This window comes from Pimephales promelas, chromosome 18 (assembly GCF_988280905.1).
Source record: "Pimephales promelas chromosome 18, fPimPro1.hap1.1, whole genome shotgun sequence".
Classification (NCBI taxonomy): domain Eukaryota; kingdom Metazoa; phylum Chordata; class Actinopteri; order Cypriniformes; family Leuciscidae; genus Pimephales; species Pimephales promelas.
Window position 1 is genome coordinate 18,423,706 of NC_142786.1, and position 26,986 is coordinate 18,450,691.

A 26,986-nucleotide genomic window follows, 5' to 3' on the forward strand; every position below is an offset into this window, starting at 1 on the left:
AGCCGTGCCTTTGGTTGAGTTCACAGAGTAATTTTAACCATCTTTGACTTGATGGAAAAAAAAGGTCTGGATATGCGTCAGCTTATTTTGGCAAACAAGCGGCCACTTGAAAGAAGCAAAGCTAGACAAACAGAATAAAACAAGAGAATTCACACTTCAGGAAGTTTCTTAGTCAGCATTTGAAATACTTTCATTGTTTTACACTCAAAACTGTAAAGCCATAGTTAGACGTTTCAGTGGCCTTGGGTTAAAGCTACAATACCTAAGATTTAGATGCCGCTAGAGGGCGCTACATTCAAAACAACAACAACGGCTTTGCTTGATGACGACATGGAGAAACGCGTAATGATGGGAACTGTTGTTTTCAACTCCACCGTGGATAAATCAGTCAGACAGGAATCGAAAATGAGTTGTCGTGGATGAGGTAAAGTTCGATTTCTATAAATGTTGCGTTTACATGCTTGTTTTTCCTTAAACTGAAATAACCGCAAGAGAAGTCAGGTTTAAAAGTAAATTAGTTATCACAGATGTTACTGTACGAGTCACTGGACGAAGCTATGGTGGAGAGGGTTTGAAGGGGCAGGTCTCTTGCAAGGAGTTGACGTGGCTGGTCCTCCTTTTTGGTAACTTTATAAAAATAAAAAATCATGTACATTTGACACATCTTTTCATGTCGTGTAAGTATTCAACCACAGCTACAGTTTCACAAAATTAACGTTAAGGGGGTCGCACACTGGACGAGAAGCTCAGCGCCACGTCGCGCCACATATTTAAAATTCGAACACATTATTATCTATAAGTGTACACATACCAGCGGCGCCATTCGTCGTCTGTCCGCGGCGCCCAGCAACGTCTCAGGACCGTTTTCAAAATCCTGCTGCGCCACAGAGCGCCATTTACATAGTTTTGTATAAAATTTTAATTATTTTTGTTTCAAATCGTTGCTAATGGATCCTTACTTCGCCCTATGCTTCAATATGCATTTAGTTTTGCATTCATTTACAGAAATCAGCTGCTTGAATGACAATTGCTGATGTTATTAGATTTTTCAGGTGAGATTCTCAATTCATTCAGTTAACGGATGATCTGAGGTAAAGTTTTCAGACTGCAGACTCAGCAACGATTGTATTTAATTGTACAGTACAATCATAACATAGAACAGACATTATCTTCATTTCCTGTCATTAAACATAACAATATTGCTGGCCATACACACTGATGAGAAAGTGCGCGTCCGGTGTTCGTTAACATTACTGTGGAGTTGTCCTAAACGTGGCGCGGCGCTTCTCGTCCGGTGTGGGACCCCCTTTACAGCCAACAGTTCACATTCCGAGAATAAATGAAAAGAATAATTGTGCTCCATTCCATAACAAATGCGTGAAACAAGCTTACGCTTGTTGCTTGATAGACTCTAACGCACAACTACAACTACCGCATTTGTCCAGGACTACACATAGCATGAGCGGAAACCGAGGTAAGCGGATATGACGCGATTGACTCGCGACTCCCTGCTCACCCCTGCTCACACGCCCCGTTTTCTTAGTTAAAATCTCAATTTCTCGCGATTTAAACATTGTTTGAAACATTTGGAATATTGTAAGTTATCATCTTAACTAAATATATAACACTGGCCTTGTGATTTTGGTATATTTTAATGCAAAAATCTTAGGTATTCCACCTTTAAGGAAGTGTTTTTCACTTTTATTTTCTTTAAAACAATCATAATATTATAACCTTGAAACTCTGAAGCAAAAAAGTATATGAAACATAAAAGGAAAGGTAAAGGACACAAGTGCAACACGTTCGTATGTGCACATCCCATGAAGCCTTGCACAGTGCAATATTTACTTAGTCAATGATTCAATCTATATATTTTTTTTTTCAAAATATCCATTATTAATATAATTTTACGTGATAGTCTGTAAAAGTGTGTAACTAGCAGTGATAACCACTGAATCAAAATGGGCAAATCTAGACTAAACTAATCCAATGATCCTGCACTGTCCCTTTAAGAAAAATATAATGAAAAAAATCCCCCCTCTCTCTCTCTCTCTCTCTCTCTTTCTCTCTCTCTCTCTCTCTCGACCCGCCAAGTGTGTGTTTGTGTGACAAAATGATCTGTCTATCCGCAATATGGGGGCTAAACCCCTGAGATCGTTTATGTGGATCTACAGGAGAAATGAAAGATGCAGGTTATTATAAAGTCATTGGTGCATGTGAGATCAAGTAAAGACACAAGGCGTATGTCCCTTTTACACACACACACACACACACACACACACACACACACACACACACACACACACACACACACACACACACACACACACACACAGACACACTTTTCTCCACACACTCTCCCTTACACACACACACAGAGAGAGAAAGAGAGAGATAAGCACCAACAATGTGACAGTCCTCATTATCAGATACCACAGATGACATTTTAACATTGTGACACTCATTAAATAGCCGTTCTCGTCGAGTTCTCACACAGGGCAAAAGACAGCGTGTCCCCATAGGGACAACATGACATCCACCTTCTCTCTTACACAACCTTTTCTCTCTCTCTCTCTCTTACATACACACATACGCACACACACACATACACACACACCTTCTCTCTCCTCTACCCACAGAGACTCTTGATAGTCAGATCAATTAATTAATCAAGCTGTCAGGGCTTTTAATTGCTTCATTGTGGCGCTCAAATCACACATATGACCGACGCTGATCTGCAACAAGCCCTGGAGCATGAATTTTTGAAAACATTTGACTTCTTGTTTAACATGTTTTACTTGTAGAATAATTGTAGAATTAAATAGATAGCTATTTTATCATTTTCTGTGCTGATTTCTGCGGTATGCATCAGAATTGGATTTAAACGTGAGATATAACATAATTTAACATTATTAACTTTTCAGGCTCTAGAACAGGTTTGAATGTTGATTATTCTCCTCATATTCTCCATTGTTGTGGCTTCTCATTTCTCAGTCTGTCAGTAACGCTCTTTAAAGTCTCTAAAAGCACACTGTGAAACATAACGAAAATGTGATATGGTAACATTTTATGAATGGCAGGTGTTGCAATTATCCGGAAATCTGGCGAGCTCAGATTCCATGTTGGCCTTTTTGCATTTTGTAAATGAATCCGTGCAGCATCCATCTCTGTATGTTTATTTTTATTATTATTTTTTATTATTATGTGTGAGGCTGTGTGAGCACATCTGAGTTTCATTACATGAAACCCCAAAGCACATTATTTCAAAAGTTCACATTCAGTCTATATTATATATCCCAGCCAATTTAAAGATGAGCCCTCTCATAACGAATATTGAGTGAATAAACATTAGTAGATTCATCGCCAGTCCTTCAGAGAGTCAGATTTTTGACATTTACTACATCAGAACATCTTGCACTTTTAATTAGCCTTTTAAATGAGATGGCATGCGGCTCGTCTGTCATTGCTGTAGAAACACAAAGTTCACATGATGTTTGCTAACAGGAATCATTCTAGAGTTAATGCACATAATCAACGGTTTCCTTTTTGCAATTTTGAAGCCTAATTGAATGCATGTGAAAAATCTCCACGGGATTCGCTTTCCAAACGTTTGAGACATTAGTCGGGTGCCGTGATGTGGACAGTTTTTTTTAAAAAAAACTTGCTTTTATCTCCAAAACTTTGTCAGAACTTTCAGCTATTTACATTTCTCAAATAATAGGCCAACTATTATAGTTCATTGTTATTTAAATACATAAAGGACAATTGGTCATAAGTTGAGGGAACTTTCCTTTTATAGTTCAGAAACGCACATATGGAAAACTAGAATCTATTTCGTTTAGGGTTCAGGAAAGTTAGCTACTGTATACTTAAAGTAATCCATTGTTATGAAAGTTGTGCTTTGCTACCAAAAGTTGATGGATGTTTTTTGGGGTTTTGCTCATTCCTACATGGATTTTATCTGCAACAAAGTTAGACTGACTCTGAGAAGGACTAATTGAAGTAACAAAGTTATTTAAAACCAACGACTTTGCTCCCGTTGAATCTCTTTATCTTTGTCTTAATCAAGTTCAAGACTGGATGTCAAAAAATCTTCAAAAATTGAACACAGACAAAACTGAAGTAATTATCTTTGGGAAAAAAGGTCAGAGACTAAAGATTGCCACACTATTGGGAATGAAAGGTTTTGAGGTAGTGGAAACCGTGAAGAACCTTGGGGTCAATATTGACAGTGACCTAAGCTTCAATAGCCACATGAAGGCAGTCACAAAATCGGCTTTTTATCACTTAAAAAACATTGCAAAGAAGAACTTTATATAACCGGTAGACTCAGAAAAGCTTATTCATGCTTTCATCTCAAGTAGGGTGGATTGTAATGGTCCTTTCACTGGTCTCCCTAAATAAACAATAAAACCTCTTCAAATTATCCAAAATGCAGCAGCAAGGCTACTGACCAGAACCAAAAGATAAGATCATATCACACCAATTTTAAAATCTCTACACTGGTTACCAGTGATTTTAAAGTTCTTTTTCTTGTTTTTAAACCACTAAATGGTCAAGGACCTCTCTATATAGCAGAGATGCTTGAAACATATAGCCATATTGAAACATATAGATCTGCTGGAAAACTCCAACAATCACTCGTAAGCACTCGTACCAAGCAGGAAGAGGCAGCCTTTAGCTGCTATGCGGTCCGTCTTTGGAACCGTCTTCCTGTAGACATTGAGACCTCTCCCACTATGTCTATTTTTAAATCCAGATAAAAAACAAAACTCTTCTACAATGCCTTCTACTAACCCTTCCCCACCTTTTTTATATTATGTTCCCTGTAAAGTCACATGTTTTTATTTTATGTAATTACTTGAATTGATTGATGTATATAAATTATTTCTTATTATGATTATGTTAAGCACATTGGGCTACCTGTGTATGAAATGGGCTATGTCAATAACAGCCCATTCTCACCCCCAAGGCGTCACCTAACTGACGCCTTGGGAAGCATTTGACCATGCTTCAATATCTGACGCTTTAGGCGCCCTTTAGCGTCAGGTAGATGACGCCCTAGGATTGCGTGTACCCTACCCCCACCCCACTCCTAAACCTAACCGCGTCCTCTAACTGACGCTTTCCTTTAGCATCAGTTAGATGACGCCGTAGGATCGCGTCATGTGGGTGACGCTAAAGGGCGCCTAAAACGTCAAATATTGAAGCATGGTCAAAGGTGACGCCTTGGGGTGAGAATGCGTTGTCAATAAACCTGAACCTAAACAGGTTTGTCATTTCAAACAAACTACAACTTGACACAACGAACAAACGGATATTTGATAGAATCGAAAGTTTCCAAATGCAGAGAAGCGAATAAGTAAAAAGCAATGAAAAAAAAAGCTTGTAATTTAGACCGTTACATTGACTTACCAACGCATTGTCATCCTAGGGCGTCATATACTGTATAGTGGCGCATATTTATGAAAAAAATATTGATTTTCAACGCATTCTCACCCCAAGGCGTCACCTTTGACCATGCTTCAATATTTGACGTTTTAGGCGCCCTTTAGCGTCACTTACATGACGCGATCCTACGGCGTCATCTAACTGACGCTAAAGGAAAGCGTCTGTTAGAGGACGCGGTTAGGTTTAGGTGTGGGGTGGGGGTAGGGTACACGCGATCCTAGGGCGTCATCTAACTGACGCTAAAGGAAAGCGTCTGTTAGAGGACGCGGTTAGGTTTAGGTGTGGGGTGGGGGTAGGGTACACGCGATCCTAGGGCGTCATCTAACTGACGCTAAAGGGCGCCTAAAGCGTCAGATATTGAAGCATGTCCAAATGCTTCCCAAGGCGTCAGTTAGGTGACGCTTAGGGAGTGAGAATGGGCTGTGATTTTAGATAATAAAATTCTTTAAAAACTACATATTGTCCATTTAAAGTAGCAATATTATGTGTTTTTTGTGAGTAGCACAATATTGAACAATAGTATTTTTCTATTTTCCATATGAAACCTTTACTTTATAGACCACAAATAAAGACCAAAAAGGCCAAGAAGCTCTTTAAGTGTCTCTTACACTTAAGCTCTCAAGTGTCGCAATGCCACAAAACTCAAGTGTTTTGTTCATGTATTTAAAGTCTTTTGCCGAAGAATTCCCTTTAACTGTTCTGAAGGCCAACACACACCAAACGCAGCTTTCAGAGGGATATTTCACAAGGCCAATGCTTTTCGAATCCGAATCCAAATCCAAAGAAATGCTCGCAAATAGCAACCCTGCCTTTTAAGAGCAATTTCACCCGAGCATCAGAACCGACCTCCGGTTCCCTCAACCAATCCATCCAGAAGCTTGCCGTGAATTCACAGTTAGCTGGGAAAAAGCTAATCGAAACCACACTGCACCATTCATTTGTCAATTATATTATTTTTCTTTTCCAAGGGCCATTCTGAGTTTTTTGCCAAATCATTTCTCCTAACAAAAGATGGATGAGATGTGCTAGATCAGTCAGATAAGTGAGCAAATCCCCCTGAACAAGACTAATGTCCCGTAAGAAGCAGACGTATGAGGAAACAAAGAGCCAGACGGGAATGGGTCAAACACCAGCAACAAACAAATCAATTCCCTCTCATGTGTTTCAAGACTTTAGACAGAAGATCCAGACTCTCATCCCTTTCTTTCTCGAACTGGAAGTGTTCTCACTCTTACAAATGATTCATCTTTTTATTTTCATTACTTATTACTTTTCAATTGGTGCATGAAGAACGATCTTACAGTTCCAGTTGTTGTGCAATTTCTACACAGGGAAAATATTAAGATTTAAAAGTGGTAAAATGCAGATGACATTCTTATTGGCATATTAACTAGGAAATGCGTGTGATTATTTCAGAAGAAAAAGAAGAAAGAAAAACAGAAGAAAAACAGCATTGATGTAATGCCGGGACGCGAAAACAGAGGAGCAATATTCCTGCGTACTCCATTCTGATATATTGTTTATGCACGACAAATTACTCAAGAAGTCATTTCAACAGAATTACCAAACTCATTTCGCAAGTAGCTAAATATCACAAACTTTATATATAGAACATATATAAACCTATGCATTTGTAAAGTCGTGGTGGTTGTACCATGGTGCTTTAAAGAGTGTTCACACACTGTTAGTGTTTTCAATCTCCTTGTTGGAAAATGTATTTCCCTGAAATATCCTTCAGATTAATTCACATTGTTTATCGCAGACAGCCGATAGTGAGGTCTCCGGTTAGGTTTCAACAAGATTGTAGGTAAATATCAACTTCCTCATCTTTTCCCGTCACGAACATCCATAGAACTATACGTACATTACAGGCCAGTCCATTTTCAATCTCAAAAGACAAAAAAACAAAATACAAGTTTGTGATCCTGCAGTATTTCAGTTTTCAAAAACTGCAGGACTCTCTACGTGAAAAACAGAATAAACATAAACACAGATATTAAAAGACCAAATTCAGTTTCACATTATTGATGATGCGTATTATATACAGACGAGCAAATGAGCCCAGAATATGAACGCAATGCTCTGAATGTCTATGCATAAACGTTTTGCATTTACACTGGGTTCTATGGAAGCTTGTTTCCGCCACTGAATAAAAAAAAAGAAGAAAAATAATTGTGACTTTTTATCTCACAATTGTGAAATATGAAGTCAGAATTTTGAGAAATAAAGTCGCAATTGCGAGATATAAAGTGGCAATTCTGAGAAATAGTCGCAATTGCAAGATATAAAGTCGCAATTCCGAGAAATTAAGTCGCAATTCTGAGAAATAAAGTCGCAATTGCAAGATATAAAGTCACAATTCTAAGAAACAAAGTCACAATTGAGACTTTTTATCTCACAATTCTGACTTTTTTTCTCACAGTTGCGAGTTTATATCTCGCAATTCTGACTTTATAACACATAATTGCGATATCTCGAAATTGCGACTATTTCTCAGAATTGCCACTTTATATCTTGCAATTGCGACTTTATTTCTCAAAATTGCGACTCCACAATTGTGAGATAAAAAGTCACAATTATCTCAGAATTGTGAGATAAACTCTCAATTGTGAGTTATCAGGCCAATTCTAAGATAAATTTTCCCCTCAGAATAGTTTATATCTTTACAACACGCAATTTTGACTTTATATCATGCATTTCTGACTTTATATCACAAAATTCTGACTTTATATCTCGCAATTCTGAGAAATAAAGTCAGAATTGTGAGATGTAAACTCACAATTGTGAGAAAAAAGTCAGTATTGTGACATAAAAAGTCGCAATTACTTGTGTATTAAGTATTAATGTAATGCAGTAATGCAAAAGTAATGCATTTACCATTATTAAGTGGCAGAAACAAGCTTCCATATCTGCTCACCTGTATATAAGCTGCATATAAAAATATGAATTGTTCACATGTATTTATGTTTTGCTTCAGTGAGACGCCTGTACAAAAGACTCAGTCTGTATTATTATCCCATTCAGAGTGAATCGTGAACCGGATGCCAAGTGTTTGGGTCATTTGTTTGACCGATCCATTGAAAAGAATCGACCCGGCTTCTGTTCGGTCCATGTACCTTTGCATAATTTGAATGAAGAAATGAATGAAGAAATTTTATTTTCATCATATCAAAAAATAAACCAAACAAAACATCAGAAAAAAGGACTAATAAGTTGAATAAGCAAAACTTTCAGTTAATAATTAGTAATATTTAGCAACATAAACATGTATGAAAGGGAGTAGGAAGAAATACAGTATACACTAATTTAATCCCCATATCCATACTTAGTAAATAATTATATTAGGTAATACTTTATTTCGACAGTCCACTTTAGACATTCTACTGATTATCAGTAACTACATGTCAACTTATTCTCCTACCCGAACCCGAACCCGAACCCTAACCCTAACCTACCAGTCTACTAATACTTTACTGAGGGTTCGTGGTCATGTACAGTAGTTGGAAAATGCACTTATAGTTAGTAGAATGTCTAGAATGAAATAAAGTGTTACCTTATATTATTTTATTTACCACATATTTTTATTTTATTTAAATTTATCACATTTATCTTATACTTATATATAAAAAGTACACACATCATACACATACGTCAATGAACATTGCAGCTGTTTATGGGCCTCATTTTCTTTTATATATTTTTTGAAAACCATTGCTTTGTACCTTTTTATTTAACTGGAATATATTTGGACATTGCTTTAGTTCTGTGCACAGACCATTCCAACATTTCACACCACTAACTTTTTATAGTACTTTTTATAGTGACTTTTTATACTGTATAAATTTGTTTTTGACTTCTAAACGGAAAAACGAAGAAACCGCTCATTTATCACATATTGAACCCTTCTCATGAACATAAACAAATCTGAAGTCAAAAACGAAAAAACAAATTATCCGACCCGGTCCTATTCATCAGCTCCGATTCTAAACAGCTGGAAATACGGGACAAACGACTCAGATGCTGAAACTGCCACAATGTTGTGTAGATGATCAAACTCGAACATGATGATGAAGAGAGAATGCAGTCTTTAATAAATCTGAACAGAGAGAGCTATACACACCTGTAACAAAGACGATACCCGGCAATGAAACACAAACAGAACTGAACTTAAGTAGATGAGATAATGAGGAGGATAATGAGTGACCAAAACAGCAATCACCAACTCAGAACCGGGGCAGAAATTTTATAAGTGAAGATGTTTTTCAGTTATTATCTCCCGCGTAAACATGGTGTAAAAGGATCCACTGAAGGCAACTTTGAAGAGAACCAAGTGCAGTTTATTCACACATGACAAAATCCAAGATCAAACATAAAAAGAACTCTAACTTTAACTGACTCAGTGGTTACAGTTCACAAACTGGTTACTTGCAACATGACATCATGACTTTTGCGTAAACATACACGCCACTTTCGAGTCAGGTGGCGTGTTATCTCTACGCATTTTGAGCTATCCGCGTGTATCCGCGTGTATGTCCACGCCATTAACGTCCGCGTCATTCCGCGTGTCTGTACACGCAGTCAAATCTCCAGTCATAAATGCCATTAACCCCAGTGACGGTTAAGTTTAGGGATGGGGTTGAGGTAAGTCATATCTTTTTTTTACCTAGGATGGTAAGGGAACAGTCATAAATGCCATTAACCCCAGTGACGGTTAGGTTTAGGGACGGGGTTGAGGTAAGTCATATATTTATATAACGTTAAGTCAACGGCGTTCATAAACACGCTGAAAGTCGATTATGCGTCTTGATAGCACGCCAAAAATGGAAATACGAATTGGCGTGGCATACACATGCTACTTCATGAGATCAGTCTGTTACTTGACAAAGACACATGACAAAAGGCTTGTTCGACTTCATGCAGCTCTGCGCAGACCGATCGGCGGCTGACTTGAAACAGTGCATGCCGGTTAGAAATTTTGTCTGACTTGATGCAGCGCTGACTCCACGTGACTGTGACATATGCCATCAAAGTACCGCGAGAGCGATACGAGAGTAGCCGGAGGACTCAGCCAGCGCAGCTTCTCAAGAGCGGCTGCACGAGCTCTGATGATGTCACAGCTGTTCCACGATTCGCCGGATTCACCGCATGACAACGATCACGTGCGTTTCGTGTTTATTCTCACACATTTAGTTCCACTAAAGCTCACAAATCATTTTTTTTATAACAGTAAATAGTCTTTTCATGTAGTCGCAATGTTATATTGTGTCATGTTTATCAAAATAAAACTGATTAAAAAACGTTGATTCCACGTCATTGATTATAGGCTTATTTTGAACTTTATTCTAGTTCAAACAGGTGCTGTATGAACCTGTATAGTATTCAGTCCCTCCAGAAAAACGCTATTATGCGATCGCTGAATGCAATGCAGAATCAGCCAAAGTCCGCATATTTATGCGGGGGGGCCTTTTTTTCAAATACGCCGCACTTTCGCTGCATAAATTGCCGATTTCCGTGCAAAATATGCGGGGTTTGCGTAATTTCATAATCCTCGCATTTTCGTTGCAAAAAAAGTCACATGTATCTTAACAGTTTGCTTCACACAAGAGCAGCCATTTCCCCCTGTTTCCATGGGAACGTTATGAAGTGACGCAATTGACCCTTCGCTAAGCCACGCCCGAAAACCGCCACTGGCCAATCATGTCTTAGCAACCGTAACTATGCGCGGGAGGTCTGGCAAGCTTTCGAACGAGGGAAACATGCTGAAGCATTGTGCGTATGGATTGTGCAAATCTGATACCGGTATACTAAAAGTTTGGACGGGGGAGAGGAATTGTTTTCCTTCCAGAAAATCTAAAAGCCAAGGGGAGAAATGATTGGCGTGAACTAGCATCTATGTGCGAGACCCATTGTGGTAAATGTCGACATGCTTAACAAAAACACCTATTGCTTGGAAATATTGACGGTTCTTTGGTCATAATGATATAACGTAAAATAAGACGATTAAAGAGACAAGACAAAGGCTCACTGACATACTTTAAAATATATTTCAGCATTTTGTTAATCGACGTCCTACTAACGTTACCCCTTAACTTAACCCAATCCGATCGCGGCTCTCCCGGTATTAGTGTTATTCCACAAGATTTATTGATAAGCTGTTTGATTTATAATTATTAGGATTATTTTCACATATCCTGCTGTTCATGCCCAAATAGCAAACTGACATTGAATCAACGTGAAAATATGACATCGAAACAACGTTGATCTGACATCAACGTTGATCATCGAATTAACGTTGAACCAACGTCAGACGTGTCATTCTTTCAAAACTAACGGAAAATCAACTTGAAATCAACGCGTTGTTTCAACGTTATGAAAGCAAACCAATTTTCGATTTTCATTTCAATGGTTCAACGTTAATTCGATGAGCAAAATCAACGTTGTTTCAATGTCATGAGAGACGTCGTTTCCACGTTGATTCAATGTCAGTTTGCTGTCTGGGTGAACATAGCTGTTCCTCAATTTGTGTTTCCCCATTTGAACGGTCAGCGTATGAGGCGCTGCTGCTTGCGCTGGGACTATAACGTTAGGCTTTAACTTCAATTTTTAAGAAATTATTCTCTAATCGGTTGCATATAATGTCGTGAATATATCCCTCGAATGCATACTGTAGTCCCTTTTGTCTTGCTCTCTCAGATATTTCACTTGTTCGCCGAAAATTACTAATTATCTCATTGGGAATGTCTGACACCGGGTGCATCCACACTATAATAGATGGGCCAGCCGCGAAAGCTTGACAGGCGTAGCAACAGTAACTAGGGAGGGCGGGGCTTAGCGAAGGGTCAATTACGCGACGCCAGACAGACTCACGGAGGCGATTGACATCTCACAAATCGAACTTGTAACTGTCTGTCACACGTTCTACCGTCACATCGTTACTTAATAAACAACATAAGATAAAAGAAGTAGCTTCAAAAAGAAATTACCCGCACACATGGGGTGTTCGAGGCGCACATATAACACTGCAGAGAGTTCAACAGGGAGCGCACAGCTCTTAAAGGGGCCACACCTTATTTACACTTGTTGCAGTCTGAAATAAAACAAGATGAGAAATTAAATATTTCCAGCACTTTCTATGATGTAGTATGCTTGCTTATCAAAGGAAGTAATAAGAAATGACTCTTACATTAGCCTAGTGAGAAAAGGATGTTGGGGAACCACTTTTTTTCTCTTTTTCATCAAACCCTTTCATCGCATAAAATTGCATAAATATCTTGCATATTCCATCGCATTTTTAAAGAAAATGGGCCACGTAATCAATCAATTTTTGCCCGCAACAATCACAAAAAAACTCAGCGTTTTTCTGGAAGGAATGAATACTATTATGGTAAATGTTATATATAAATCGCAAATTTTTTCACAAATTTTTGGAAATTACCACCACAAAATCAGTCATTTTGATCGCAAAAATCACAAAAAAAAATCGTGAAATCCTGGAGGGACTGAGTATTGAATGAAAATGTGTCTGAAATCTGAAATATCTGTTTATTTGGCATTTATTTCACTTCAGCTGTGGTATAAGCATGCAAGCACCACGTGAGCGGTCACTACGGGAACCAGAAATTGTCCGACTTCACGTCTCCGTTTGCAGCTCCTCCCCGCCTGCACGCGGCTGTTCTCGCCGATCGGTTGCATCCAGCCGCAGGCGATGTCGAACACAGCCAAACATTAGGGCTTAAATACACACAAGAAAGGGACACTTGTGAACAATGAACCAATGACAACATGACACATGGCAGGATCACATGACTAACAAGGAGTCACGTGACAATGACGTGAACGTGACCAAGACAAGACCAAATCATGACAACTGGATTTGTAAACTGTTGGTGAACTTTCAGACGCATTCGGATGCATGGTGTGGCCTTTTCATTTTGTGTTTATAAAGATGGTTTTATTTGACAGATTAAATCCAATCCAACTTTATTTGTTAAGCACTTTTAAACACCCAAAGTGCTGTACAGAAAAAAAGGCACACAATTACATACAACAAAAATAAAATGAAACGACATAAACATGAGTACAAATGACATAGTGTGAAAAGAGGTTGTGGTGTAACAAGGGTCATCATACACTGTCAACACTACTCAGTGCACTTAGTAGGAAGGGCCCGGGGAATGATGATAACAGCTGGATTAGCCTTTAATCACAGTGCTGTTGCTGTAAGCTTGATGAAACCTGCATATTCAGACACACCTTCCATTTCAACAGGTGTACAAATTCTGCTGTGCAAATATCCTTTTACTAAGCAAACCGACGTCTGTGCACGTCTGATTCTTTGGACAGCCACGTCTGAGTGCTTTCTTTCCCGAGTGAGTAATGAGAAAAGTATCCAATCATTCACAGATCCCTCATTGCAATGACTTCAGCCTCCTTTAGGCCTGCCGTGTCATTGTGGTTGGGATTTCTGAGTCCGTCACACACGGACAAAGAGAGGAAAATATATATACATACACACTTGAGACGTCAAGAAAAATCGTCTCTGAAAAGTCCCAGCATAGAAGCTGACATTAGCGGCTCGGATTGCCCCTGAATTAGACGGTGGACGTTTTCGTTGGCCACCGTTTTCCCGTCTACCATCCAGTGCCAGTAGAATGTGAAAAAACAAGTTGAGCTGAGGTATAATTATATAGTGGGAAGCCAAAACCCCAGCCAAGCCCCAGATAATCACTGTCATTTGTCTATTCAGCCATTACTGTACTGTATAAAAGGCAAGGCCACAAGCAGTGAGACTATTGACTTTACTGTATGTGAGCGAAGCACTATTTGAAGCAAGGCACGTGTAAAAACAAATGGGCTTCCCAGTAATCTCTATATTAAATAAGGCCTAGTTTTTTTCGACATGACTAAGTACAGTTAAAAGAAACTATTATGCACAAACTCTTGATGTTGTTTTCAGTCTCTACTAAAACAGGAATGTTGATTATTTTTCTCATATTCTCCATTGCGGGTCCTCTCTTCCCAGTCTGTCAGTAACTCTCTGTTTACTTCCTGTCTCTATGAAGCCCCTCCTTCTTAAAGCACACTGTGCTCTGATTGGTCAGGCGGAGCAGTGTGTTGTGATTAGTCGAGCACTTCGAGTGTGTTTGGGAAATGTCCCGCCCCTTCCCATAACCGCCAGTTTAACACACTACGAACTAACTCAACCAGGCCCCGCCCCTTTATTCTGCATATGAACTATTATAATGAGGAATGTGTTGTGATTGGTCGAGCGCTTCGAGTGTGTTTGGGAAACGTCCTGCCCCTTCCCATAACTGGCAGTTTAACACACTACTAACTAACTCAACCAGGCCCCGCCCCTTTATTCTGCGTATGAATTATTATAATGAGGAATGTGTTGTGATTGGTCGATCGCTTCGAGTGTGTTTGGGAAATGTCCCGCCCCTTCCCATAACCGCCAGTTTAACACATTACTAACTAACTCAACCAGACCCTGCCCCTTTATTCTGCGTATGAATTATTATTATGAAGAATATTGTGACGTGTTCATTCCTGGAAGAAACTCAAGACTACAATGGAGGCGTCTCAGGAGTTCAGAAACACTGATATAGAGAATAACTGGAGCTTCCTCTTCTTTAAACAGCAACATCACACAGACACACACTAAAGAGAGATGTTGTAGACGTCTGGATCACTGCGGTTAACATTAAGAGTTTCTGAGGAGAAAAAAAAAAAAGTCTCCTGCAGTGAAGGAGCGACCGAGACGTTTTAGGAGCTACAGAGCAAGTCCAGTGGAGTTCATGTTGTTGACTATTAAGTGCCCACAAGGAATTTGGAGCATTTGTGAGCGCATGCCGAAAGACATCCGGTCAAACTGTGTGTCTCTCTCTCCTTCCCCATCAAAACCCACCGTGAACTCTTTGAATCAGTGTTTAGCATTCCTGCGGTATGTTTTGGCTGCGTGCTCACGGCACCTGACGGACTCATTTAGGCCCATAAATGTAGCTTCTACTGAGCCTGATGGAAATAGCCAAAGGCCTTGTGGGTGTCCCACGCTAAAAGACAAGGAACAAAACCGTAAATCTAGTGGTTAGTTTGTGTGATGTATCAGTCTATAAATCTATCTGAACTGTTCCCACATCAGCCTGCTGGGGCTTTATTGACTATATTTTACCACTTTTGTTGTTTGTGATGACAACAAAAGGGAACCCGTTGAGATTGGACACAGAGATAAAAATTAAGTGGGACAGACAGTATAAAGTGGAGTGGAAGGCATGTTTATTGATTTTGACTTTTTATAGACTGTAAAGCAGCAGATGCAGTGGTTTTTGTCCTATTTTTTCTGAGCATTGACCATCTTAATTAAAACCTCACTGAGGGTAGGTATACACGACAATGATATGCTTAAAACGGAGACGTTTTTACGTTTAGTTGTCCGTGTACTGACAACTCAGTGTCAACATAATCCCCATTCACACGGAGTCGCGAATACAACTGTATTCTGCTGCCAGGTCAGTAGATGGCAATGAAACACTACAGACTGAACACATAATACTGTACACATGTGCAAGACGTCATCGTCTTCAGAGATTCATATTTTAACGTTTATACAGAGATCATTTTGAAAAACGTTCACTTTTAAAACCGTTAGCTTTTTCAGGCATTGTTGTGTAAATGAACGGCCAAACCGTGTAAAGTTTAACGTTTTTAGTTTAAAATGGTGTTGTGTCAAAAGTGAATGTATCTTGATTTAAGAACGGTCAGATATTTGTATGGGAAAACCAGAAAAAATACCTGTAGTTCTCGTGATTTGATAACATTGCGACTATGACGGAAGACTGATAGTTACACTAAAGCCTAGTTCACACTACAGGATTTTAAGCCCGATTTGGATATCATTGAGCTTGCCAACAGGTCAGGGTGTTATCGCGTGCAAATTGCGGGCGATGAACGCTCACCAATCTGTTATTATGAAAGAGCCAACAACGCATCAAAGACGTTCGCAGATGCATCACAGAGCCCAGAAAAATATATAGATATTTAGAGCTGTCGCACGACTCAACCTCAGTGATGTCATGAGCTACAATCAATCAGGGGTGCGTTTCCCGAAAGCATCGTTAGCCAACTATGGTCGCAAGTTCCGTCGTTATCAGCATAGTTCAACGATTCAGTGTTTACCGAAACCATCGTTCCAACGAACATTCGCAAACAGCATCGCAAAGTTGGGTGGTTTGAACGACAGCTCTCGACCTATGGTTAGAAGCATTGTTTCTATATTGCAACACATTTGTAGGTAATAAATCGTTATCTTGAGCATAATGAGCAAGCTGACATTCAGTACAACCGGTGTCTTTTATTTAGAATACTTACAAATGGAATTTACGTCTTTTAGTTTGTCAAGAGATTTGAAGTAACGTGTTTGAAAAGTGCGCATGTGCGAACTCGCTCCACTATGTAAGAACGAGCCAAATATTGAGTCTGGTAATAAAGCAAAACAACTGAGAACAATTAGAAGTAGTTCTCAGATGACATGTCTGTAATTTATATAAAACAAATCTAGCGTTAATTGGATCTCAAACAGTTTCATTAAAAGCAGTTATTACTCCACCACGTGCGAAACCAAAGTGGTTGAACAATACTTTGCGGCAGTGGGTTTCGGGAAACAGTCGTGACTAGCTAGTTGATTTTTCCAACGATGCATCGTACTATGGTAGTGAAGCAGTGAACTACGTCGTTGTATGGGAAACGCACCCCAGAGCAAGGCATGGGTTGAGGTCATCTTATTTTTATGTTTTTCTTTCTCAGAGAAAATCATTGCGCAAACAGTTTGCAGCACTAATTTCTGTCTGACGTCCATATTCGTGTGTTGTGTGAACCGCACAGTTCAGCCCGACATTTTACAATGATGGAGTGTGAACAAGGCTTAAGAGTAATTTGATCTTCTTGATAAGGCTATTTGGGGCAGTTTTATTTCTGTAAGGCAGACTTTAAGGCAAGTAACGATTCCTAGACATTCGTGTTAATGGATTTGGTCTCTTGGAGGCACGAAAGATCACATGCTTTCTATTTTGTAAGCCGTTTCATATGACTCCAGCACTGTCACAAACAACTGGATTGTACAGTGCTTGAGACTTCTCTAATTATGATTAGACAAAGAGTATTTTAGTACTGATTGTACTTCGAGTGTTGAGTGTATTTCCAGCAGACCCCCAGAGCTCGTGCTGTGCCTTAATAACTTCAATTAAACGCTCCTCTGAGGCTTTTGTTTTTGTCAAGCAGAAGCCCAGAGCCTTATCTACTGTAAGCTAAAAGGAGAAGCAAAGGCTGATGGTTGATGATGAAAACAGTGCTTCATGAAGCTTCGAAGCTTCGAAACCTTTACACATCTTTTCTCAAGAATCATTGTGTATCACGTGATTTCGGTAAACAAGGCTTCATTTCATCATAACTGTTTCGAAACGTTTCACAAATCGTTCACTGAGAGTCACTGAGAATCAGTGAACAAATGTTTGTGGGTTTTACCTGATCTCTGATCATTTTTATACAGTTGTAGACAGTTTAATTAGACATTAGTATATTTAAAGTAAGTAAATGTATATTGGCCTGTTTAGCTGAGCAAACAAACAAAACAAGACAATTGATAAAATGACATATAGACACTTTTTTATTGCAATAAAAAATTGCAATAGATTTGTAAAAGGTGTTTTAAAGCATGTTTGGCCTGGGTTTTGTTGCATTTACGTTCTGACCACTAGTGGTCACCGTGGAGGTGGGGGTCGGATTGTTTTGAAGCCGCAGTGCAATACAATTGACCGTTCGCAAAGACCTGCCCCTCTTAGTTACTGTCGCTATGTCCGACAAGCTACGCCGCTCTCATGCCGTCACCATGTTCTCACACAGTGAAAAAAAAATCGCGAAGCAGAGAGGAGACTATGACACTATGACAACATGCTGATTGACAGGACAGACCAGGTTACTTTTCGGTTACTTTTGATATTAAACATATTAAACAAAGTCTCACCTTTCAAATTTGGTCATTTTTTTAAAAAGAATTTAAAAAAATAAATAACGTTTTATGGCTCTTTAATGTGTCGTGACTCGTGTCAGATCGCTGTAGAGCATCAGTTAAAGCTTCTTGTGATCCGATCATCTCTTCCTTCTAGTTTATTTACAGTATCAAATAAACATGAATGAACATAAGAATGAATGTTGTTTTAACTGTAGTTTAACCGTTTTAAAGTCTTTTGACCATACGTCAATATCCGCCTTTTTAGGGCCCCCTTAAACGTCGGTAGATGGCGATCCCAGGCCGTCATACAACTGACGCTTTACCTTTAACGTCAGGTAGGTGACGGGTTAGGTTTAGGGTTAGGTTTAGGTCTGGGGTAGAGTTAGGATCCCATAACCTCATCTACCGACGTTTAAGGGGGCCCTAAAAAGGCGAATATTGACGTATGGCCAAAAGACGTCCCAAAACGTCAGTTATATGACGTCTTGGGATGAGACCGGGTTGCGTCAGTATATTCCATTGCATTCTCATCCCAAGGCGTCATATACAACGCTTTTGCCAAAACGTAGACATCCAACACACATGGCATCAGGTAGTGTTAGGGTTAGACCACTAGGAGGCGGCTTCTGGCCCATATATATCTGCGCCTCATATTGATGCTAAAGGGTGCCATGTGCGTTTTATGTCTACGCTTTGGCAAAAGCATCGTATATGACGCCTTGGGATGAGAACGGGCTGTAAATTCCCCTTTTCAAGTGAAAATCCCCCCATGTTAATCTTCTGTCTCTCCTGACTGCTTTGTCTGACAAAATGGCGGATGGCAAAGTATGATTGGTCAGATCACCTGTCAATCAAGCTCCACACAAAGGGTCAATTCAAAAGTATGAAACCCTGTGGATAACCTATGATCGAGTGGGACTGTCCCTATAGTTGGGTGTCTGGTTACAGAAAAGCGGAAACAGTCTCATTTCCCCGTTTTTATCACAGAAAACGATTATTTTTAAAAACTCTGGCCAAAGTGGAGATTTCTGTGTAAACTGGGAGAAATGAAAATGCTTCACGTCATGTGAAAGCCCAGATGGCACTTGATTTATGCAGGTTGATGTAAATGTCAACTATTATTTTCTCTAAATACCCAGTAAATGTGGCCTAGGAAACACCAGCTCAACATCAACGACGACAGACACCAGCACAAGACTCTGTTGATTAGGCTACTAATTAGACTAATTATTAACAAAAAAAAACAACAGACACACAGGCGAACCGAATGAACTAATGAAGACTGAGTGATGGGAAACTGAAAAAAATTAACAGAAGGAAGTCCAAAAGCAAACAGATGTGTAACAGTAGTTGCTTCAGATAAAATTGCCGGCTAATCAAATTGCTATTTTGACCGTGTGAGCGTGTTTTCCTCATACAATGCAACTGACTCCATAACCTGCCAATAAACAACCAGTGCACAGTTCTGAGGACATTTTATCATCCAAATTAGTTATATCCATTATCTTTAAGAATATAGTCGTGTGTTGTTTTTTTTAATGCAAGGCCTTACAATCACGCGAAAAGGCAGGCGCAAGTCGACACTCGTTTAAGGTGAGTAACTTTTTGTTACAAACAAAAAGTGTTTTGTTTGTAGGTTGTACCATAGTAGTACTGTGATAAAGTTTAGAGAAATTGTCACAAATGAAAATGAAATCGATGCAGGATATAAAATGAAAACTATGTGAAATATGGAACTGCATCTTGTAGAACACATTCTAATAAAATAATTTTGTAATTAAAATGTGCGCTTGTGTGTGTGTAGTTCAAATGTTGTGTTTTTAATCTAAGGCAGATTATACAGTATGTAACCATGACTGATACAGGCATAGGCCTCGACTCAGTGCAGTAAATAAATCAATCAGTAGGCTGTACTTCCCTCATGCTGGTTCTTATCTTGTCCTCTGTTTATACACGTCCATGCTGGAAATTCATATTAAATTTGCATTTTTTTGTTTTTACTTCATGAAAATCTATATTGCTTTAGTTGTTTGTAGGACACATATAACATAATATGATTAAAAATACATTAATATTATGCAATTTATATATGTGGTTTTTGCATATATCCCTTACAATATTCTGTTGGAACATATACAAATCACAGGAGTTTTTAGCAAACCTTTTCCGTATGGGAAGGTTTTAAAGTATATTATTGTTAAACACCATGTAGGCTAATGCTTCAAAGCGAGTTTGCAGCAAAAGGCACGAACAGAACGAAATGTTATTATTTATGAGTAACGTTAAACTATTAATAAATGAGACTGAAAATTTAATTGATAAGACAATTGAATGCAATAGAGTCAAAACCACGATTTTAATATGCATAAGTTTAATAGGAATACATACAAATTTGTATGTTGGTAAAGTTGTTTATACTTAAATAAATTAAGTTTTTTTGTTTGTTTGTTTTTTTTGCTGTCATGTCATTGTGAGTTGTTGTGAGTTGGGCATGTTGGCCTGCAGTTTTCAATGAAGCAGATTTGTCTCAATTCAAGTTAAGTCTGTTTCTTGAAACAAGACGATTCATCTTTTACAAATAACACAGCAGCTTAAAAAACTGTCAAAATGTCAAAAAAGCTTGTTTCATCTGAGATATGACTCAAAACAAGATATTTTTAAGACAGTTTCACTTAACAAGATATTCAAGATGCACTGTCTAAAAACAAGCTCCTGTATCTTACTTAAATCTTGGTCTTTAGGTAATTTTGTCTTATATTAAGTGAGCTGAGATATTTTGACTAAATTAGAAAAATATACTTGGCAAGATTTTGAGTTTTTGCAGTGAACTGTATAATGTAAGTCTATACTGCAGTTGTTTTGTGAATGTCTTTCTGCACTGATTTATGAATGTAAACATGCTGTTATCAGTGTTTATGAATCATCTCAAACTCTTCTTGCCCATGAAAACAGTCTCAATACATCATCTGATTATGATCTGATACAATGGTTCTGAACGGTGTATGGCAGCAGCGAAGGTGTTTCAACACCTTTTATTCCTCTTTCTATTTATGAATTAGACAGAATCACACACACACAGATCTTCATGCAAACATGATAAAGTCCTCCCAGAAGCTTTATTTTGTGTGAACTCCTCCTTATCTGCGTCCACTCCCCACACCCACTGTCCCTTCACATGTGTTTCTCTCTCAGCGTTTATTATTTATGACTCATTCTGAGCAATAATGGTATGTGGGTAAATCGGGGAAGTTCACGAGTCTTTGCCAAGATCATTTTCAATGTCCTTCAGATGTAGAGGTTTCCCAGAAGGAGAAGACCTCTATTCGGCCCATCAATATTGATTCAAACAGTATCAGTCGAATGAGGACAGACACGAGCGCTTGCAGAGGGGGGATGAGTGTCCCCTCCGTTCGTTTTAGTGTTGAGGCGACGCACACCGTTATATTCTCTCTTTGCTGCAGAGGCTTTTTGCAAATATATTTGTATGGCGATCTGTGATTTGCATGATTTGCATGAATAAGTTTGATGAATTTGCAATTTGGTGCCTCTTCTGCTGGAGTCACAGGTGTGTGTGTATGTGTGTTTCAGAAGTGGCAGCGTGTTGTTTTGGCAGGTGATTTGCGGTTTGTTGGATGTCATGTCGTTTTTGAGAAGATGCAGCTTTACAGTAGCCTGGTTCAACCAGACTCTAGTACATTTTATTTATATTATATATTACATATATTTATATTATTTTTATTTATGACAATTATTTAAAAAAAAAAAATACAACCAATTTGTATGATTTACAACATGTAAAACTGACACACCAACCTCCTGCATGAGTACACAAGTGGCTCAAAATGTTCTATTCATCACAAGAATCAGTAAATTTACTGTTGGGAATATGAGCTACTGACATGACTCCTGAGCGGATCTTCAACAATAGTTTAGCAGCCAGAACTCGGGGCTTCCGAACACCACGAACACCAGGCTAAAATGTCCGCCCAAAATGTCACGGTCATCGTGCACACCAAGCTGCCCAGTACAAACTTCCAACCTATCTGCCTCCTTCACTTGGTCCACCGTTGTGCAAAAAGAGGTGAGACAACATCAATCCGGCTTTAAATTCTGTATATTCGGCCGTTTCTTTTCCAACAACGGACCGAATAACTTTTCTCATGCCTTTCTCCGCTGCCATTACTGAACTCAAACTGACGCACTATCAACGTCATCGTTCTCAACAACTCCCTCTATTCGCTGATTGGTCCTACAAAAAATTGATTTCTGGACCTAAGGATATACAGCAGTCCCAGACATAGTACTGAAGGAAAATGAAATTGAGCGGAAGTGCGTAGGAGGGCGCAGCCAGGCTTGCTTTACAGCATTCAGCTTCTGAACTGCTACTTTAAATCACATTTATATGATGTCAGTGCTTTGGGAATACAGTGCTTTTCAAGTCTTTCAAACCATTTTTACCTTGTTAATAACAAATAAATAAAAAATAAGAATTTTTTTCTAAAATATTTCTGATTGTTCTCTGAACGTTCCAAACGTCCAGTTCACGATTTTATATATATATATAAAAAAAAAAAATTTCTTCTTTTGAACGTTCCGTTTTTATCATTCTTCAAACATTCAAACATTTCAAACAAATATAAAGACATATTTTATTAATATTAATAGCCAAAGTTCTGTGGATGCTTCCTGTTAGTTGGGTAGTTTCATATTTTATTTATGGTTACAGTATACAGACAAACCAATAATTATTCAGACCCCAGATATCATTTCTGATATTTTTTTTTGTGTGTGCAGGACACTACAACTGTGACATATTATACCTAAATATTCTCCATGAGCTGATAATGTTTTCTTCAGTGTGTTTTCTGTAATTGCCAATGCTCTTTTTACACAAACACTGAACAACACGAAGCATTGATTGGCCATTGAGCTAAACTGGTATTATCTAATTGTGTAGATAAATTTATTCATTTAGCTGACTGATTTTAGTAAAACCAGTTTTATCCAAAGTGACTTACAATTGCTGTATGTGTCAGAGGTCGCACGCCTCTGGAGCAACTAGGGGTTAAGTGTCTTGCTCAGGGACACATTGGTGTCTCTCAGTGGATTTGAACCCGGGTCTCTCACACCAAAGGCATGTGTCTTATCCACTGCGCCATCATGTGTCTAACAGAAGGACGGAAAAAAACAGTCAAATATCCCCTGATCTGAGTTTCTGTTATTATATATTTATTACCATTTTCTAAACTATAGTAAATAAACTGTGATAATGTGAGATATGTTAAAGGTGTCTGAATAAACCTCGGTTTGACTGTATCTATGACAGAAGGATTTTAAACAAACCAATTTTTGTATTCCTCACATTGCAGATTATAGTTTATAACCCTCACCCATATCTGCATGTGCAGCACAAGATGAATTTTAAGTTTAGACTCTCAGTTTCTGATGTAGCAGGAATCGAGACAGGAAGAAGCTAATACAGGAAGTCATCACTTTACAACAACAACTGAGAGGACGTAATCATCCCATCACGTCTACTTCTTTCACTTCCATGTTGATTTCATTTCTAATATATATTTATGTGGAAAGTTGGCTGTTGTGTGGTTCCTCTTTATTAAATTAATGCCATTCTGAGTCCTGGAAACACCGATTTCTAGTGCTGGAAACAATAACATAGAGTGCAACTGGATTCGGTTTCATTAACATTATACTCAGGTCACTTATTGGGGATATAACAATATTTCGATGAATATTAATGAGCTTCAATTCAACACAACACAATGTACAACTCTTAAAGCATAGGACCTTGAAACGACATGTATTAAGTTTTACAAATACGTGATGGAGGAATGAGTCTGACAAGCTATCTTTGAGAAACAGAAACCGATTTCTTAAAACTTGGATCATATTATCAGTTAATTCTTTCACCACATCACACACTGCGCCAAGTGCAAGACTGCCTCATTTCCATAATCAAATCAACACTAAACACAGGGATGAAACCACATCTCGGCTTTTCAGCCACAATCAGCCTTAATTACACAGCCGCCTAACTCAATCACCCAAAAACACATGCTTCTGCAAACCTCACTGATTTAAAAGCCCAAAACACCAATTACAATGTGTGCAGACAAATGGCCGTTCCACCCAGGGCTTTATTTTCAAGGTCTGACTGATGACAGTCACGACCTGAACCGGACAGTAGTAGATCCGACTCGTACATCTGTCTGTTGATGCTTTCACAATATCTGAGGTGACTTATAGATGCATGGATAGACAGGCAGATGAATGATGATTAGATGGATGGATGTATGTATGGATTATGATGGATGGATGGATGGATGGATGGATGGGTGAATGGATGGATGGATGATGATTAGATGGATGAATTGATGGATGGATGATGATTGGATGGATGTATGCTGATTAGATGAATGGATGGATGATGATTAGAAGGATGGATGGATGATGATTGGATGGATGGATGGATGGATGGATGATGATTAGAAGGATGATGATGATGATGATGATGATGATGATGATAATTAGATGGATGGATGGATGGATGGATGATGATTAGATGGATGGAGGGATGGATAGATGATGATTAGAAGGACGGATGGATGATGATTGGATGGATGGATTATTAGATGGATGGATGATGATTAGATGATGGATTATTAGATGAATGGGTGGATGATGATTAGATGGATGGATGGTGATGATTAGATGGATGGATGATGGTGGATAGATAGATAGATAGATAGATAGATAGATAGATAGATAGATAGATAGATAGATAGATAGATAGATAGATAGATAGATGGATGGACGATTAGATGGATGGATTGTTACTAATAAAAAGAGGGTGGTGATGGCGCAGTGGATAAGACCCTTTGGTGTGAGAGACCCCGGGTTCGAATCCACTGTGAGACACCAATGTGTCCCTGAGCAAGACACTTAATCCCTAGTTGCTCCAGAGGCGTGCAACCCCTGACATACATAGCAATTGTAAGTTGCTTTGGATAAAAGCGTCAGCTAAATGAGTAAAAATGTAAAAAAAAAAAATGTAAATGTAAAAATATTAAGACTAGATGTTTATTTGGTAATGACACATTTAAGCAAACCCTACTCTATATTTCTGACAGAGTCTCAGACGTGTTCTCTCTGCTCTTCAGCTCTGTGAACCTGTGAAACATCTAATCCAATTTCAAGGTCCTTTTTCATCAAGAACTAATGACAATCTTCTGTCTCCAGTGATCACAGCGGCATCTAATGGGGATTCATCGATTTGGCACCGCTCAAGAGACAACTTTATTATGAATCTCAGTAAATCAATGCAGAAGAAATGGATAGAATTAGATCCCACCGTTAACTGATATAAAATTCATAGAAAATTAGGTAAGCTGTGTGCGTGTCTGTGTGTGTGTGTGTGTGTGTGTGTGTGAGTGAGAGAGAGAGAGAGAGAGAGAGAGAGAGAGAGAGAGAGAGAGAGAGAGAGACAGGGAGAGATGGAGTATTTGGGGAAATAATTTATTTTTCTTTTCTTTTTTCATTTATTTAAAAAACGAAAGGAGGTAAAAAAAATTCTTTCCAAATATTTGCATTTGCCTTAAGCCAGGAAAATGTCCCTGATTTACGAGCAAAACTTCTCCTGCAGGTGCAGAACAGCAAACAGCCGTGTCTATGGCAACATGCTGAGTTATGAAAGAAATCGCTCACCTTTGTGGAGGATACAACAACAACAACACAGCTGGCTCAGAGGGTAAGCACACACACACACACACACACACACACACACACACACACACACACACACACACACACACAGGTCATCCAAACATACACACCTGCCAAGACTAAACTTCAATTACTGTATCCTCTCAGCTCGTTTTTAGCTTGTGTGTGTGTGTGTGTGTGTGTTCTCCTAAGCCCTGCTGTTGTGCTGGTAATTGCTGTGTGGTTTGAGAAACTGAAGGTCCAGGTGAAAAGCACTGCAGCCTCTTCACACCTGCGGTCCATCTCGCTGTAATAAGAAATTCGCAGCTTCACTCGTGTATAATCGCAGGATCAGAAGAGCCGGTGAGCAGAGATAGAAGCGGCCGCTGGCTTCACTAATCGCTGAGAGTCATGTAATCGCTAGAGAGATGTGATTCCATGGCTTGTGTGGAGCTCTTCTTCTGATGGGACTTTTTCCACTTGTTACTTGCCACTTGATCACTATTATTCTCGTATATGGAGAATATCGTCATTAATGTGTCCGAAATCAACAGTATACTACATTTGATAAACAAACAATCTTAAATAAGCAAGTGTGTGTGTGTGTGTGTGTGTGTGTGTAACTAAGTGTGTGAGTGAGTGAGTGAGTGAGTGAGTGAGAGAGAGGGAGTGAGTGTGAGTGAGGGAGTGTGGGAGTGAGTGTGACTGTGTGTGTGTGTGCATACGTATTTTTTCAACTAACCATTATAAAATAAAGTATGTATTAAATAAAGTCTCTTAAATAAATAATATCCACCCGAATGCTACAAG

The 26,986-nt window shown here is 38.8% G+C and overlaps 1 long non-coding RNA gene across 1 annotated transcript in view; it reads left to right on the top strand.

The window, feature by feature from the left end:
- The window catches only part of LOC120471369 (uncharacterized), a 58,865-nt gene that overhangs the window by 24,923 nt on the left and 6,956 nt on the right, over positions 1 to 26,986 (top strand). The window contains exons 2-3 of the long non-coding RNA XR_005620796.2: positions 25,715 to 25,858; positions 26,118 to 26,222. This is a non-coding gene — a long non-coding RNA (uncharacterized LOC120471369). The remainder of the gene's footprint in view (positions 1 to 25,714; positions 25,859 to 26,117; positions 26,223 to 26,986) is intronic.